Raw genomic sequence first — 19,018 nt, 5'->3', positions numbered from 1 at the left:
GGCGGGTCAGAACAGCCCCTCCCGCTCACACTGGCGAAGAACTCCTTCCGCGCTCCCAGGCGATCTTATTTCTGCCGCGGTTCGAGTGACAGGGAAGAGAGATGCAAATTGTTAAGGCTCGGAGCCTAGTTTGGGCTCAGGGTGGGGCTTCTGTGCTGTCACACGTGGGGGCGCGCCCGCGCGTACACACACACACACACACACACACACACACACACACACACACACACACACACAGAAGCTGGCTCTCCGTTTCAGTACGCACTTGCCTCCTTACCTTTATCCCTCTCTTCAGTTCTCCTACCTTCCGGTCTAACCACCCACCAGCTAACCGCCCGCCCTCACACCGCCTCCCTCCTGCAGGCACCCCCTCCCCCGCGTCTCCAGAAGCCACGCCCCCAGCCCCCCGGCCCCTGGGCTGGCCCCTGGGCTGGCCCGCTGCCGCTCGCGCATGCCCACTCAGCTTCCTCTCCCTCAACCCTATCTCGCTCAGCCAGCCTCCCGGCGGCAGCCCAAATGACCCAGCATTTGGCCCAAGACCCCACCCTTCACTCAGTCCCGAGCTCTAAGAATCAGGAGGATAGACTTCCGACGTCCAGGAGCTGTGTCGTCTGCTCACTGGGGGGTGAGGGGGCCTTCACGATGATGTGTGCTCCCCCTACTCACCTATGCCAACTTTCTTCTCCTTAGACAGGACGCACAGTAAAAAGTCTTCAGCTGAGCTTGAACTCGCAAACCCCAAACCAAGGAAGCTTGATCTTTGATGACTCCAAACTTTGAGTCTCTTAACTTATTCTCCGTTCATTCATTCATTCATTCATTTGTCTTTACAGTCTTAGGCGTCATGCGAGGCACCAGGCATATGGGGTAGAGAAGTGAGTTACAGTTGTCACTTCAGACCTCTCCGCTCCCAGAAGTCCTGTTACACTTTCTTTATTCACCCTTCCTGCTTAATATGTCTTCACTGTCCTCAGATCCGTGCGTTCAAAGGCTCTCTGGCCTCCCAACACATCTTCCTTCCTTTTTTCCTCCACCCCAGCCGTAAGTGGCTTGAAGAGTGGGGAGTTCCATTTACCTCTTGTGAGGACTTATTGCCTGGAATCACAGCGATAGCTGTGACGATAAAGCCATAAAAACCCAACACTCTCATTCCACTGAGAGAGGAAGTATAAACTGGATTCAATGTTTCTTGAGAGAAATTTGGAAGGATTTATCAAAATCTCTAAAAATGTGTATACATCAGGCTTTTATGTACAAGACGATTTAACACGGCATTCTATTTTTTTCTTTACATTTATTTTTCCATCAAAAAACCACGGTCTAATGTACATAGAGTAAAATTCTTTCCACAAAGAAAACTCCAGACTCAATTTTCTTCAACTTCTTTAGGGAGCTGCATCAAATACTTAAGACGGAATAATGCCAATGTTACAGAAACTATTGAAGGTAGAAAAGGAAACATACCCCAACCTGATTTGTAAAGCCAGAATATCCTTGACACTAAAACCTGACAAGGACATTAGAGGAAAAGAAAAGTACAGTTGTGCGTGCCTTATGCACATAGATAGAAACATCTCTAACAGCTGAGTAATATTCCATTGTATATATGGACCACAACTTCTTAATCCAGTCATCTGTTGAAGGGCATCTTGGTTCCTCAGCTATCAAAAAGAACGAGTTCTCAACATTTGCTGCAACATGGACGGTACTGGAGAAGATAATGCTAAGTGAAATAAGTCAAGCAGAGAAAGACAATTATCATATGGTTTCTCTCATCTATGGAACATAAGAACTAGGAAGATCGGTAGGGGAAGAAAGGGATAAAGAAAGGGGGGGTAATCAGAAGGGGGGATGAAGCATGAGAGACTATGGACTCTGAGAAACAAACTGAGGGCTTCAGAGGGGAGGGGGTGGGGGAATGGGATAGACTGGTGATGGGTAGTGAGGAGGGCACGTATTGCATGGTGTTATATGCAACTAATGAATCATCGAACTTTACATCAAAAACCAGGGATGTACTGTATGATGACTAACATAATATAATAAAAAAAACATTAAAAAAAAGATTTAGGGAGAGAGAAAAAAAGAAACATCTTTAACAAACAATAAGCAAATCAAAACCATCAACGTATATAATAACATTAAACAATATAACCAAGTGGGTTTTATCTCAGGAATACGACCTATGTTCAACATTTGAAAATCAGTCAACCTAATTCACCACATCACCGGAATAAAAGACAATTACGGGATTATCTCAATAGATGCAGAAGAAAGCATTTGCACTACTTCCCCCCACACCACCACCAATTCGTAATTAAAAACTCTCAGCAAAGCAGCAATAGAAGAGAAAGTCCTGGTTTTAATAAGGAACATTTGCCAAAAACCTACCTTTAACATTATATTTATGGCAAATATGTTGGCTAAATTTCCCTTAAGATTGTTCATGGTGAACGTAGATTCTGAGAGCTCAATGCCCTGGCCTTGCTGGATGTTCAGTGTTCTGAATGTGACTCTGGGCTTTTCTTGTTTTATGGATGTGATAACTTCTTCTGTTCCCTGAAAGATTTATCTTTCACTCACAGGCAGTTATTCTGTTTATCCAACATGATTTTCTCTTAGGCTATGAATTTCCTAATGTATAGAGCAAACAGAATAATGGATCCTAGTTGTCACATCTTATTTGTGGACAAAGCATTTTGGAATAATTGTCTTCTGCTCACATTTTGGGCTGCCAAGGCATCTGTTTTTGCCATGTTAATTGCATCTGATTTTTTTTTTAACTCCTAGGAATTCCTCAGTCTCTGGTCTGCTGATTACAACCTTCCTTATTTTCAATTTAACAATTTATTTTGGAGTCATTTTTAGCTTTTAACATATTCAAGGTAGGAGGAGAGGAAAGCTGGTGAGGTTCATGTGCCATCTTGTTCAGTTTCCCCCTACACATTTCAGTTCAAGGGCATGCATTTGAGCACAAGAAAAAATACATAGGACTTCCAGGTAGTGCAGAGGCAAGAAACAGAGGAAAGCTGATGAAGTGAGGTCGGTGCCCAGCTGAGGGGGTGGTGAGAGAGGGCAGGAGTCCAGGGAGAGAAGGAGCAGGGCTGAGGTGGGGGAAGATGCTACCTGGGGGTCAGCCCAGGGAGCAGAGGTATTGATCAAATGCAGAGAAACCTTCCATAGGTGATCAGCCTGGAGAAGTTAGGGGCTGTGGAATTGGGTCTTAAGAGTGCTCAGTACTGGGATGAAGGGTCAACGCAGATAAATGGAAACTGGAGGTTGTCTCAAGAAGGCTTTCTTCACAGGATTGTGGTGTGAGTGGTTAGGGGGGAACTCCCAATAGCTGGGCAGGACAAGGAGAATAGGTACTCATTTTGGATCCATGGAGGATGTTAAATGTACCGAAGAGTCCTGGGGCCCAGGCTGGTCTGACACAATCAGAAACCTCCATCACTGCTGTCCCTACAGTATCTTTATCACCCTGAGGAGGGAGGATGAGGAGGAAATTCTAAATTGAGGTGAATTTCCCCACTTTCTTTCCCTGCCCCTTCCTCCTCCCCTATCCCTGTTACTGATATCCCCCTCTCTTCCCCTCCCTTCCTTTTACCTACTTCCAGCCACCCCTTCCTTTCCCCTAAAAGCCTCGCTCCAGATAGAGATAGGACTCAGAGCTCAGTGGGGTGGGAGGGATAGAGCCAGGGGAGTAGGAACAATCCCACCAGGTCAGAAAGGACAGGGCCATCAGGCTGAACAATCAGCAGAAGGCTACTGAGGCCAGAAAAGAAGAGTACATTTGCTGAGGCAATGGGGGTGGGGGGGAGTGGTAGGGAGAAGGTCCCAGAATCAGAGCTAGGCAGACCAGGTGTGGGGGCCACACAGAGGGGCCCAGGGAGGAGTCTCAGGAGCCATCAGTAGAGAGCCTGGGTTTTTGCCCTGTCTGTGCTCCTAAGGGCTGGGTGACAGTTTGTGACTGGCCCTATGGGATCTCTGGGCCTCATTTCCTCAACTGTGACATTTTGGATAGTCCCTGAGATGCCTTAGGCTCTGAATTCCAGAAGGTTTCTCCTCACATCTGTGGGGCTGTCAGGGAGGGAGGAATAATGTGCCTGTCTATTCTCTCACAGGTTTCCTATCCCCACTGAGCCCTTTACTGTGTCTTCATTTTGCTGGTTGAAAAGGTGTAAAGTGGCATTCATGGTTGTTTAAACTGACATGTCTTAGATTAATAATAAGTGTGAATATCACTTGCCTGCCTTCTGGATTCTCTGTCCTGGAAATTGCCTTTCACATGTTCTACCCATTTCCACAGGGATTCTTGTCTTCTTGTGGATTGGCACGGCCCCTTGTATATTATGGATTGAATTGCTATATTACTTTTAGATTTTTTTAATAATAATGTTTTTTCTTATATTATGTTAGTCACCATACAGTACATCCCTAGTTTTTTATGTAAAGTTTCATGATTCATTACTTGCGTATATCAACCAGTGCACCATGCAATACGTGCCCTCCTTACTACCCATCACCAGCCTATCCCATTCCCCCACCCCCCTCCCCTCTGAAGCCCTCAGTTTGTTTCTGAGTCCATAGTCTCTCATGGTTCATTCCCCCTTCTGTTTAACCCCCCTTTCTTCTTCCCTCTCTTCTCCTACCGATCTTCCTACTTCTTATGTTCCATACATGAGTGAAACCATATGATAATTGTCTTTCTCTGCTTGACTTATTTCGCTTAGCATTATCTCCTCCAGTCCCGTCCATGTTGCAGAAAATGTTGAGAAATCATTATTTTTGATAGCTGAGTAATATTACATTGTATATATGGACCACATCTTCTTAATCCAGTCATCTGTTGGAGGGCATCTCGACTCCTTCCACAATTTAGCTATTGTGGATAATGCTGCTATGAACATTGGGGTGCATATGGCCCTTCTCTTCACTACGTCTGTATCTTTGGGGTAAACACCCAGTAGTGCAATGGCTGGATCATAGGGTAGCTCAATTTTTAACTTTTTAAGGGACCTCCACACTGTTTTCCAGAGTGGCTGTACCAACTTGCATTCCCACCAACAGTGTAGGAGGGATCCCCTTTCTCCACATCCTCTCCAACATTTGTTGTTTCCTGCCTTGTCAATTTTTGCCATTCTAACTGGCTGTAAGGTGGTATCTCAGTGTGGTTTTGATTTGAATTTCCCTGATGGCTAATGATGTTGAACATTTTTTCATGTGTCTGTTGCCATTTGTATGTCATCATTGGAAAAGTGTCTGTTCATATCTTCTATCCATTTTATGATTTGTTTATTTGTTTCTTGTGTATTAAGTTTGAGAAGGTCTTTGTAGATCTTGGATACCAGTCTTTTATCTGTAGTATCATTCGCAAATATCTTCTCCCATTCCGAGGGCTGCCGCTTAGTTTTTTTCACTGTTTCCTTGGCTGTGCAGAAGTTTTTATTTTGATGAAGTCCCACAAGTTCATTTTTTCTTCTATTTCTCTTGCCTTTGGAGATGTGTCATGAAAAAGTTGCTGTGGCCGATGTCAAAGAGGTTGCAGCCTATGTTCTCCTCTATGATTTTGATGGATTCCTGTCTCACATCAAGGTCTTTCATCCATTTGGAGTTTATCTTTGTGTATGGTGTGAGAGAGTGGTCAAGTTTCATTCTTTTGCATGTAGCTGACCAATTTTCCCAGCACCATTTATTGAAGAGACTGTCTTTTTTCCACTGGATGTTTTTTCCTGCTTTATCCAAGATTAGTTTCCCAAAGAGCCGAGGGTCCATTTCTGGGCTCTCTATTTTGTTCCATGGGTCTATGTGTCTGTTTTTGCACCAGTACCATGCTGTCTTTGTGATCACAGCTTTGTAGTACAGCTCGAAATCCGACATTGTGATGCCCCCAGCTTTGTTTTTCCTTTTCAACAGTTCCTTGGCGATTCGAGGCCTTTTCTGGTTCCACACAAATTTAAGAGCTGTTTGTTCCAGTTCTTTGAAAAATGTCATTGGTATTTTGATTGGGATGGCATTGAAAGTGTAGATTGCTCTGGGTAGCATAGACATTTTAACTATGTTAATTCTTCCGATCCATGAGCATGGAATATTTTTCCATCTTTTTGTGTCTTCCTCAATGTCTTTCAAGAGTGATTTGTAGTTTCTAGAATATAGGTCCTTTACGTCTCTGGTTAAGTTAATTCCGAGATCACGTATGATTTTTGGTGGTATTGTAAATGGGATGGACTCCCTAATTTCTCTTTCTTCAGTCTCATTGCTCGTGTATAGAAATGCAACTGACTTCTGAGCATTGATTTTGTATCCTGCCACATTACTGAATTGCTCTATAACTTCTAGTAGTTTGGGGGTGGAGTCTTTTGGGTTTTCCACATAGGGTATCATGTCATCTGCGAAGAGAGACAGTTTGACTTCTTTGCCGATTTGGATACCTTTGATCCCTTTTTGTTGTCTGATTGCTGTTGCAAGGACTTCTAGTACTATGTTGAATCATAGTGGCGAGAGTGGGCATCCTTGTCGTGTTCCTGATCTTAAGGGAAAGGCTTCCAGCTTTTCCCCATTGAGAATGATATTTGCTGTAGGCTTTTCATAGATGGTTTCTATGAAATTGAGGAATGTACCCTCTATCCCTACACTCTGAAGGGTTTTGATCAGGAAAGGATGCTGTATTTTGTCAAATATTTTTCTGCATCTATTGAGAGAATCATATGGTTCTTGAGTCTTTTCTTGGTGATACGATCTATCACACTGATCAATTTGTGAATGTTGAACCACCCTTACATCCCAGGGATGAATCCCACTTTGTCATGATGGATAATCCTTTTAATGTACTGTTGGATCCTATTAGCTAGGATCTTGTTGAGAATTTTGGCGTCCATATTCATCAGGGATATTGGTCTGTAATTCTCCTTTTTGATGGGGTCTTTGCCTGGTTTGGGGATCAAGGTAATACTGGCCACATAGAAAGAGTTTGGTAGTCTTCCTTCTGTTTCTATTTTTTGAAACAGCTTCAGGAGAACAGGTATTATTTCTTCTTTGAATGTTTGGTAGAATTCCCGGGTGAATCCATCAGGCCCTGGAGTCTTGTATTTGGGGAGGTTTTTGATCACTGCTTCAATCTCTTCATAATTAATCTGTCTGTTTAAATAATCAACTTCTTCCTGTTTCAGTCTTGGTAGTTTATAGGTTTCCAGGAAGCATCTATATCTTCCAGGTTGTTTAATTTATTGGCATAAAGCTGTTGATAAAAGTTTCTACAGATCCTTCCTATTTCATTGGTGTTGGTTGTTACCGCTCCCTTTTCATTCATAATTTTGTTAATTTGAGTCCTTTCTCTATTCTTTTGAATAAGTCTTGCCAGTGGCTTATCGATCTTATTTATTCTTTCAAAGAACAAGCTTCTAGTTCTGTTGATCTGCTCTACCTTGCTCCTGGTTTCTAATTCACAGATCTCTGCTCTAATCTTGATCAGCTGCTTTCTCGTGCGTGGATTAGGCCTGTTCTTCTGTTCCTGTTCCAGCTTCTTGAGGTGAGAATATAAAAACTGCATTTTAGATTTTTCTATTCTTTTGAGTGAGGCTTGGATGGCTATGTATTTTCCGCTTAGGACTGCCTTTACAGTGTCCCATAGGTTTTGGACCATTGTGTTTTCATTCTCATTGGTCTCCATAAATTGTTTAAATTGATTTTTGATTTCCTGGTTTATCGAATCATTCTTGAGCAGGATGGTTCTTAGTTTCCAAGTGTTTTAGTTTCTTCCAAATTTTTCCTTGTGATTGAGTTCCAATCTCAAAGCATTGTGGTCTGAGAATATGCAGGGAATAATTTCAGTCTTTTGGTATCGGTTGAGAACTGTTTTGTGACCCAGCATATGGTCTATTCTGGAGAAGGTTCCATGTGCATTAGAATAGAAGGAGTATTCTTTTGTTCTGGGGTGTAGTCTTCTATATATATCTATGAGGTCCATCTGGTCTAATATGGCATTCAAAGCTCTTGTTTTTTTGTTGATTTTCTGCTTAGGTGATCTGTCTATTGCTGATAGTGGAGTGTTGAGGTCCCCTACTATTAACGTATTTTTATCTATATGTCTCTTTATTCTGGTTAAGAGTTGGCTTGTGTATCTTGCTGCTCCCCTGTTGGGGGCATAGATATTTATAATTGTCATATCCACTTATTGGATACATCCTTTAAGAATAATATACTGTCCTTCTGTATCTCTAACTACAGTCTTTAAAATCCAATCTGTCTGATATGAGAATTCTACCCTAGCTTTCTTTTGAGGTTCATTGACATGAAAAATGGTTTTCCATCCCTTCACTTTCAGTCTGGATGTACCTTTAGGTTCAAAATGAGTCTCTTGTAGACAGCAAATGGATGGGTCATGACTTTTTATCCAAATGCAACCCTGTGGCGTTTTATGGGAGCATTTAGGCCATTCACATTGAGACTGAATATTGAGAGATATGATTTTAATGATGCCATGTTGCCTGTAAAGTCTTTGTTTCTATAGATTGTAAATTTCTGTTCTGTATCACTCTTGGGGCCTTTTTACTTTTATAGAACCCCCCTTAATATCTCCTGTAGGGCTGGTTTCGTGGTTACGAAATTGGTCAGTGACTGGTGATTCTGGAAGGTCCTTATCTCTCCATCAATTCTGAATGACAGCCTTGCTGGATAAAGGAGCCTTGGCTGCATGTTTTTCTCTGAAAAAGCTTTAAAAATGCCCCCCCAACCCTTTCTCTCATTCCAGGTCTGTGTAGACAGGTCTGACGTAATCCTAATATTTTTGCCTTTCTACATGAGAAATTTCCTTGCCCTGGCCACTTTCAATACTGTATCCTTGGATCTAATATTTGTGAATTGCACTATGATGTGACGTGGTGTAGGTTTGCTGTGGTCGACCTTGGGAGGGGTCCTCTCTGCCTCTTGGACATGAATGCTTATTTCCTTTGGCAGATTAGGGAAGTTTTCAGCTACAATTTATTCAAATATCTCTTCTAGACCTCTCTCTTTCTCCACGCCCTCAGGGATGCTGATGATTCTGACATTGGAATGTTTCATTGAGTCAGTAATCTCCCGTAATCTACATTCTTGAGATCGGATTTTTTTGAGCCAAGTTTCTGTTTTAGCTTTCTCTTCTACCATCCCATCCTCCATTTCGCTGATTCGTTCTTCTGCCTCATTTACCCTGACCGTCAGAGCCTCTAGTTTTGACTGCATTTGGCTCATAGCATTTTTAATTTCTGCCAGATTCGCTCTCATTTCCACCCTTAGAGATTCTATATTCTCGTTAATATTTTCATTAATATTTTTTTCAAGCCTACACATCATCTTGACCATTGTTACTCTGAATTCCATTTCTGATAATTTGGTTATATCCATATCATTGTCTTTTATTTGCTGTGGGGGATTTCTCCTTCTCGTCATTCTGATGAGGAGAGGTTGCAGGGTTGTCCAGAGCCCAAATTATTGACCAGGACCCAGGCAGTGTGCACTTGTTTTATAGGGACCTTAGGGATGTGGGCTTCTTGATTTTTCAGCCTGTCTTCTGGGGAAGGGGCCTGCCCCACCAATACTCAGGCAACCCTGTTTGGGTAGAGTCTCCGTGTCCCCTGGGAGGGGGGGATGGGGATTGGCACAATGTGAGCTGGTATTTCCAGGCTTTTGTTCTCTGGCGGCTTTCCCTGGCGGTTTGCTGTGCCTCTTCTGAGAGTCAGAGCAGCAGTGGCCGTATCCTAGCCTCTGTCTCAGAACAGAGGGATCGCAGTCTGCTCTCACCTGAGCTCTCTTTGCCTTTTTAACTCTGTTTCTGTTGGTGCTGCTAAAAACCCTGCAGCCGGCGTCCCAGCCCTCACTTCCAGGGCCGGCACGTCTGTGTCCTTTGTGTTTCTAACACCACCAGCCGCTAGCCGCCCTGCGTGCGCTCCTGAGATCCCTGTTTCAGTGAGGTTCGCGCGCACTCCAGAGCACAGGTTTTCAGTCTGGTCGCGGGCACGCTCCTGAGCTCCTGGTCTCAGCCCGGTTCCAGTGAGAGCTCTGGAGCTCTGGTTTTCGGTTTGGACACGCGTACACTCCCAGGCTCACGGTCTCAGTCCGTTCTCTCCCGGGCGCCCATCCTCGAGTTCGGCCCACTCTCCAGTGCAGGTGGCTACTGCTTCCTGGTGCCCGAGCACATTGGCTCCCTCCCCTTTCCTTTTTTCTTCCAATATCTGTGTGCTGATTCATGGCTCCCCACTTCCTACCTCAATACTCAGCGCTGGAGATGTTCATTTGTAGAGATCCAGATATATCTTCCTGCGTCTCAGGCTGATTCCGTGGGTTTTCATAATGGTCTGGTACCTATCCAGCTCGGCTCAGGGGACCAGCAGAAAAAAGGGACCCCTACTCCTCCGCCATCGTAACTCCACCCCTCACTTTTAGATATTTTTAGCTAATTTTTTCCAGTCTGTCATCTGCTTGATAAGTTTCCCTATAGCATTATTCATTGAACAGAATTCCTCAATTTTGATGTAATCAAATTAAATATTTTTTTGCCTTATGATTTGTGCCTTTAAAACTTTGTAGAAGAAGTCCTTCTTCATTACTTGGTATTCATCTGTAGGGTTTTTTTTCTATTAACTTAATAATTTTATTTTTTACACATATGCCTTGAATCCGTCCAGGGTCCATCTTTGTATTTAATGTTAGGCAGTATTTAATGTTACAGTATTTTTGGGTTTTTGGTTGTTTTTTTAAATATATTCCGCCAGTTTTCTCAAGGATGTCTACCAAATAATGGGCCCTTAGCTCCATTGATTCATGGTGCTTCCTTATGATAAAGTATGCTCCTGTGTATATATGGAACTGTCTGGAAGTTTACCCTATGCCATTGTCTCATTTGTCAGCTCTTGTTGTACCAGCACCACTGATGTCAGTTGTATTACTTACTAGTGTATCTTAATATTTGGTAGGTTGAGTCCTAGCTTTTTTTTTTATTTTTTCCTGATTGACATAGCTATTCATGCATCTTTATTTTTCCATATAATTTTACAGTAAGTTTATCAGTTCTTTAAAAAATTAAACAAGGATGTGAGGGCAATCTGGCTGCGACATCTGTCACCCCATTGATCACCAGGGTTGATTCTGCTGATCTGGCTGGCTAGACAGGTGTCCTCTTCCTCCCTCACCACATCCCCTTTCCTCCCACCCACTTCCCCTCACCCACCTCCCTTTCCACAACCCTCAGTTTATTTCGCAGAGTCAAGAGTCTGTCATGGTTTTTCTCCCTCTCTGATTTCTTCCCATTCAGTTTTCCCTCCCTTCCCCAATGATCCTCTGCGCTATTTCTTATGATCCATATATGAGTGAAACCATATGATAATTATCTTTCTAAAGAGTATACGTTCTATTTACTTAACTGACGACCCATATTTGAATTGATTTACTCCTGTTGCCCCCTTAAACTTATCAATATGTACATATTTCCTCTCACGAGACAAGTACTTGCCATCCTTTCGTGGTCTTCTGGTCTCTCCTCCTCACCCCATGTTGATGTTGTCTGGAATGTTATTTTTCAGTTGTCATTAATATATTTTCTCTTTTTCTTCATTTTGGTTCTAGTTGCTTTTGTTTGTTTGTTTGTTTGTTTAATAAAAAAAATAGGCTTACCAAAGTGCTTGATCACACTCTTTCCTCGCCTCTTGCAGCATCTTCTGAATTTGTTTTGAGCATTTCCTCCAGGTTCAGTGGGGATCTTTGCATGTGGCAAACTTTCCAAGGCTTTCAAAGTCCCAAAGTATTATGATCAAATATTTGAGTGACAATTTGGCTGGATATAAAATTCTAGGTACAAAGTTCTTTTTTTCAGTCCTTCAATAATATTGTCTTCTGGCATCCAGTGCTCCTCTTAAGAATTCTAATGTAAATCTAGTTCTTGTTCTTCTATAGGTGATCTGAAAGTCTTTAGAATTTACCCTTTGTCTCTGATATTCTTACACTTCATATGATGAATTTAGGGCTGTGTGTGTGTGCATGTGTGTTTGTCTCCTATTTTCCCTTCTTGGCAATGTATGAGTCTTTCCGATCCAAGATCTTTTCTTCTTCTATAATTCTGAGAGATTTATATTAATTTTTTCTTCAAATATTTCTTCCCTTCCGTCTTTTTTCTTTCACGGGGATTATTGTAACCATATGTTGGTACATCTGTTTTTCCATGTCTCTTCACTTGTCTTTGATTCTTTAATCTCCTAATGCTTTACAGGAACTTTCTAAAGGAAGCATTCCTGAGCTTTTCTTCTAGCTCATGCTCCCACCGCATCTATTCTTTACATACCACATATATTGGGGACCTTATTTCAACCACAATATTCTTCACAATCATTATTTTAATTTAGCAGTTTTAATGGTTCTTGCTTTTGATTCATGTAGTTTATGTCTTCCATTACCTCTTATCCATACCGACAATATTTACCTATAATTATTGTGCTGTCAGTCCCCATAGTTCTTCTTCAGATGGTTTCTCTTGTTTGGTGTGTTGTTACTCTTTTAAGGCAGTAGCTCTCTTAAGGCACCAAGTTGTTTTGGCTTCTGAATTCGGATTCTCCTGGGGTAATCATATACCCAGTCTAGTGATAGGGGAAGACTGGAAGGCTAGATCCTTTTATCTCATGAGCTTTAAAAGTGGTACCTAGAGCATAAGAATACCCCCTTTTGTACCCACATTGCTGCCATTCCCATCCTCTGGCCAAGGTTTCACCTTTAAACACTTTGGGAGATCCTCTTTAGTTTGTAACCCACCTGCCTTGGAGTTTGGAGAAGAAAAGGTTTAGGGAGCAAATGCCCATAGGCAGTTGGCCACATATCTTCATCAATCACCCCCTGCTTTTGCTTGGTCACATGGTCCCCTAGAGCACCCCTGATGCAGCCTATCTGCAATGAAGGGAAGGTCATAATGGTCTCAAAGCTCATGACTGCAAGAGTCGAGAGGAGAAATCAGAAGTTTTCTCTCACCTGTTTTTTATTATGTCTCCAGCCACCATCTGCCCATCTGTGATCTCACATCTACCATTTGCACACCAGTGTAGCCTCTGGCTTCCACATTATGTTGGTTCCATTTGGTCTCATTCCAGAAATCTCATGTCTAACTGACTTTTATATAGTTCCTCTAGAGTTAATGACCTCTACCCTCCTCCTTATTCCTCTCTCCCCAGTTTTGAATCTGAGACTTGGAGAAGCCTCTACAGCACCCTGTACTTCAACCATCTTGGCAATTATCCTTGGGTCTCCTCTTCCTGACTCTGAGGCTGCATGAGCTATCCGGCCATCCCTTCCTAGGACTCTCTCTTCTGGTGACCTACCTGACCTACTTGAGCTCAGAGGCATTGAGAGAGGGTGGGCCAGAGGTACTCTCTGGAGAAGTGATCAGAACTAAGGAGGACACAAAGAAGACAGTGACGCCCAGGGAACCAGAATAGACAATGCGACTGGCCTCCAAAAACCTTGAAAGGAAGTGGAAAGGGGACAGAGACAGCTCCTTAGGATCCCTCAGGCCAGGGGAAACTGATGCCTGAGATCTTTATAATCAGCTGAAGTCCAGGCTGGCCCTGGGCCCAAAGGGGCGGAGTTTCTCCCTAAGCTGTTGGGAAGCAAGGGGTAGGTCTGGGACACACAGGTGCAGTGTCTTCTTGGACAGGCTTGCCTCCTGGGGCACCCAGCCCATCCTTGGCTATCTTCATGTTTGGGTCAGATTGTGCACATTTATCTCCCAGGGTCTCAAGCCTAGAAAGCCCTGAAGGTAGATTCGCACCAGCCCAGGCCCCAGGAGTTCAAACTACAGAGGCAGGCCTCCCTGGTTCTCCCTTCCCCAAATCAGAGGTGACCTAAGCTGCCTGGTCACTCTTCATGCACCTCACTGAGACCCCAGACCTACCTGTACTTTGTAGAAGCCAGGTTGGTGTCCACACAGGAGAAGTGGTTGGGGCTAAAGCATAAAGAAAGTAGACCACAACTGTCCACAGGCTGAGAAGACAGAATGGAGTCTGGCCCCAATGCTGTGAGAGAAAGTAGGGGACCTGGAGACAGTCTGTCAGGGCCTGTTAAGCCAGGGGTGAACTGTGCCTAAGGTCTGCACACCATTGCTGTTGATGTATGTGTGTAAGAAAAAAAGAAACATAGAGAGAGATTCTGGGTTTTTGTCTAGTGAGCCCTGGGCAGATCTTCCCACCAGTTGGGGCTGGGACTATCAGTGTGGAACAGAGGTTAAGAGCCCTTCCCTGGAGACAGGGTCTTCACTCCCCTTGGATCAGAGCAGAAGAAGATCTGGTGGGATCTGAGGTGATTGAAGCACATGAAGGGGTGGGTGACATTCCTTCCCAGACTTAGGAGGGAGGGGAGCATTTCCTCAAGAAGGAAGCTCACCTGGAGATACCACCAAGCTGATAATTCTGAGAATAGTGACCAAGTTGCTGGAAGAGTTGTAGCTTCCACACCAGTAGGGCACTGAGTCCTCCTCCCTCAGCTAAATCATGGTGATGAAAAAGCCAGCATCTAGCCCACCCCAGATTGTGTGATGAGAGTTCTTAGCTGCCATGTGGGCTTGGAACTGTGACTAATCTGGCAGACTCCTTTGCAGATGTCTGCTGACACTGGGTTTTCCTCATAGGGCTCTCCCTAGAGAGGGTATTGGCATTACACAGAGAGTGCCTGTCCCACCAATTCATAAAGTTCCACAGGCACAACTGTATTTCCCCAGGAACCTGGATGACAAGCCCTCAAGTCAGGGCCCTAGCTGTCCTCAGCTACTCCTCTCCCAGGGCTGGGGTAAGGGGAGAGGAAGCCCACACCTACAGCATAGTCCCCAAAGTCAGCCCTCTGGTCACAGAGCCACCCTCCTCCCTGCCCCACCCCTCCCCTTCACCCTCTCCATCTCACCTGATGCCAGGAGCACCAGCAGGACAGGTGGCAGGATCAGGCATAGGGTTCTCCGAGGTATGCCACCCTCACCTGTTTCTGACAGTGGAAGATAGAAGGGGAAGCCTCTGGGGAGAGGGAAACAGAAGAAGAGCCTGATTCTACTCCAGCTTCCCAGCATCTCTGAACTAGAAAAATCAAAAAAGGCCAAACCCTTGATTGGGGTAGTGAGTAGCCTGACAGGCAGGCTCTTTGGCAGGGGGCAGGGGTGGGCGCGGGGTGGGGGGCGGGAGGAGAGGCTAGGCCTGGATGGGAATCCACCACCTTCCGGGTCTGTTTCTGGTCCTGAAGACCTCAGTCCTGCCTCAAGCTCTCACTTTTGCCCAGCTTCTCCCTATTTCTGTCATGCCACACCTTCCACCCCATCACACTCCTCCATCATTGCTACAGAAATCTCTGAGAATGCCCAAGAAGAGAACCATGGTAAAAGAAGAGGCCATTCTTCTATTCTTTTTTTTTTTTAAGAGAGATAGAGCACATGCACGAGTGAAGTGGGCACAGGGAGGAGGAGCAGAGGGAGAGGGAGAGAGAAAATCTTAGGCAGGCTCCACGATCAACAGGAAATGATGACCTGAGCAGAAATCAAAAGTGGGATGCTCAACTGACTGAGCCGCCCAGGTGCCCCACCTTTCCTCTGTCCTTTCTCTCCATGCACTACTTGTGCGTGGTTGGGGGGCTGTGGAGTCCCCAGGGCAACACAGGGGCTCTACTCCCAGACATGGTGGGTCAATGATGTGTTTTCACCCTGGGAGGTGTTTGAATGGATGGCGAGTTTCAACTCCAGGCACTGTGAGGATGGTCCCTGCAAGAGGTGGGGGCCAAAGGAGGTGAAGAGGTGCTGAGCAGGGAGTATCGAGGGGAAGGCAAGAGGGACGGGTCCATTGGGCACAGGGAGCAGGGAGGAGAGCTCAGCACCAGCTCCATCTCTTCACTTCTCATTCTTTTCATTCCCTACAAGTGCACCATCAACATTGGTTGGAAGAATACTTGAGTGGGTGAAAGATGAAAAAGCCTTTCATTTTAACAATGTGTGTGTAAAATGTACGGAGGGAAAAAACAGCCAATGTTGGAACACACTGAGAAACAAAATAAAGTGGTAAAGTATAAAATAACTATCCATGAGTCCACACTGATATAAATAAATGATTGAGTAAATTTATAGATAAGTAGGGGAGAATAGACAAATCTGTACAGAAGAATTCCAAATAATTTATGTGGACCCTCTGCCCTCAAGGGGGGAGCATAACCTCCACCCCTTAAGTGTGAGCTGTCTGTGGTGCCTTCTTCCAAAAAGAGGGAAGGAGTAACTTCAGAGTGGACAAACCTGGAAAGCGCCACCTCAGCTCTGTGATCGAGGTTAAGAGTGACCACAGTAATCCCATGGGTTGTATGTGCCTCTGACATGATCTGATGAGAACGGCACTTTACTTCTATAGTCTTCCTCCCCAAACCCCTAACCTCATGAAAGAGAATCTCAAACAACTCTCAAATGAAAGACAGGTATTTTTTAAGAAATTAGTTTGATTAGGCACAAAGAACAGCAAACATGACCATGTAAGGGACTAGCGTGTCTAAGGAAGGCACACCAACCAGGTACGTAGCCCAGTGTGCATTGAACTCACGTGGCTCGTTTTCCCAGTGGGTTGGTTATAACCTGGCTCCCCCCACCACCCCCCCAGCGGGTGTGTTCAGTCTTTAGAGCATCCTGTTCAGGTAACAGACTTTTTTCACCTCCTTAAAATGAGCAGACCGTCTCGTCTTCTCCAGACCACATATGTCCCTGGACCTCCCTGCCCTGGTCCTGCTGTGGAAATGGGCCCCAGAGAGCCCCAGGGAGAAGGGCAACCACAGAGGGGAGGAGGTAGGAAGCTGGAGTCTTTGAGGAAAATGAGGAGGGAGCCTGGACCCCAAGTTGTCACTGGGCACCAGGAGACTAGTCGCCCAGGGCAGAGGGGACAAAATGGAGGAGGGGTCTATAGCCACTTCCTGCCCATAACCACGTGTTCTCACCACAGAACTAAAGTGAGGGCTCAGCTACCCTGCATTAATTGGATTTCTAGGCTCTGTTAGAGGTCTCAGCCTGAATTAAGACCCCACAGTTTGTGCCCACCCCTTTCTCTGACCCTCGGTGTGTCTGGTTTCCCTAAGGGCCCAGTCCTGCCATGCTGCCATGCTGGTCATGCCTCAAACCATGCTGAATTCCTCCCAGAGCTGCTCCCCAACTAGCCTCATAGGTGTCGGGCCATAAGGGGGTCCTCTAGCAAGAAGCTGATGCAGAGGCCTGTATGCAATGGCTGCTCACGAAGGTACCTAGTCCTGTGCTGTGTCATAATGCTACCATACTGTCCTAATGCTACCAACACTGTGAGCCCCCTGAAGGCCAGGCAGCTTTTTCGCTCTGTGAGCCCTGCCTTGCTCAATCCTGCAGCATCCTCCTTGATCTGATAAGGAAGGAACCACAGAGCTCATCTCCAGCCTCTTACTGTGGAGGCTGAGCTGCAAACCAGGCCAGTGACTTGTCCAAGGTCTCACGGAGATTGCACAGCTGAGCCGGGCATTTGAACCCTGTCTCCCAACACACCCTCGCACTTTGCCCATTGCTGAGCAGACCTCATCCACCACAGCTCCCAGCAGTGTGTCCCCATCATCCCTGCAAATTGGCTGCACTTGCGCTCCCAGACCCAAGACAAGGCAGTACTGGAGGAGACTTCAGGGGGAAAGGGTGAAAGGATTTAGGCACCAAAATCATATTAGCCCTTTCTTTGAAAATGAAAAATAAAAAATTAGAAGTGTGGTTCTCTTTTTTTAAGAGAAAAATCTACTTTAATTGAATGGAAAGTCTAAATCAAAGTATCCAGGTGTAAAAGTACCACATGCTATAAAAAGTTCTGATCTGTATTAATAAGAAGCTAAATTTATAACAAGGAAGTGAAAGCTTCGTTGGCCAACCGGTTCTGTTGAAAGAGAAAGTTTGAAGGCAGGGCTGTGCAACAGAATTTCCTGCTGGTGTGGAGCGGTCCCCAACCTTCCGGACCAGCATAGTAGCCACCAGCCACGTACGGTCGTTGAACATCTGACACGTGGCGGGTGCCCCTGAAGAACTGAATTTTGATTTTTCATTTAATTTTAATTAACTTAAATGTAAATAGCCATGTGTGGTTAGTGGCTAGAGTATTGGCGCAGCTTTAGGTGACCGAGGTCACCTAACAATATCCTGCCCCCTCAGAAGGGACCGATTTCTTTGTTGCGTGGTGTTTGTGAATGCTGAAACTATAAAGCTAATAGGAGATCATGTAAGAGAAGGTCTCTGTGCATTGTCTAAAAGACAATATTCAAAATATTATTGTTCTTCAGATTGGGACACACATCTCAAATAAGATCCCCAAACCTAAGTCATAAAGGGAAAACGGATGGATTTAATTACACTGCCAAATGCTGTCTTCCCAAATATCAGCAACACAACCTGTGGAGAAGAGAGCTGAGTTTATTGCTCGTTGCGATCAGGGAGGATACCGCCTGGGCGATCTGTGGCAGCGTCCTAGAGGAAGGCAAGGTCCGAATGTATTGAGAAGTTTGGTTTGAGGCAGGTCTTCCTATAGCAGGGGCTGCGTCAGGAGAGGGGAAGGATTCCAGTACAACGGTCCAGGATTTGTAGGAACAGCAAGGCGAGGATTTTGACGCAGGGATTCAAAGATTCTTAGGGTGCAAACTATCTCTTGATTCTTTCCATGGAAGAGTCGATGGATCTTTCAGGAAGTTTCTATAATGAACAGTGAAACCATTTGCCTGGGCAAGAAAATGCCTGGAAAAGTAAAGTAATACTTAGAAAAGTGGAAGAGCCAAGTCATGTTATACAGGCAGCAAGATGTGGCCAAAACGGAATGTAGCTATAAATAGTTTTTCAGCACACAGCATAAACATTATATTTCAAACAAATGCTAACATGGACGAAAGCAAGTCGGCGTAGGGCTCCATGTGGACACTGGCACTCCTGCGTGCAGCCACAGGTGCCACGCAGGCAAAGGTTTGGACTGCAGCTGCTCTGAGCCAGATGCACGTGGCTCTTGCTGGA

This window comes from Ursus americanus, chromosome 29, assembly GCF_024610735.1.
Source record: "Ursus americanus isolate L20-20 chromosome 29, mUrsAme1.1.p, whole genome shotgun sequence".
Classification (NCBI taxonomy): Eukaryota; Metazoa; Chordata; class Mammalia; order Carnivora; family Ursidae; genus Ursus; species Ursus americanus.
This window is presented reverse-complemented; position numbering follows the sequence as displayed.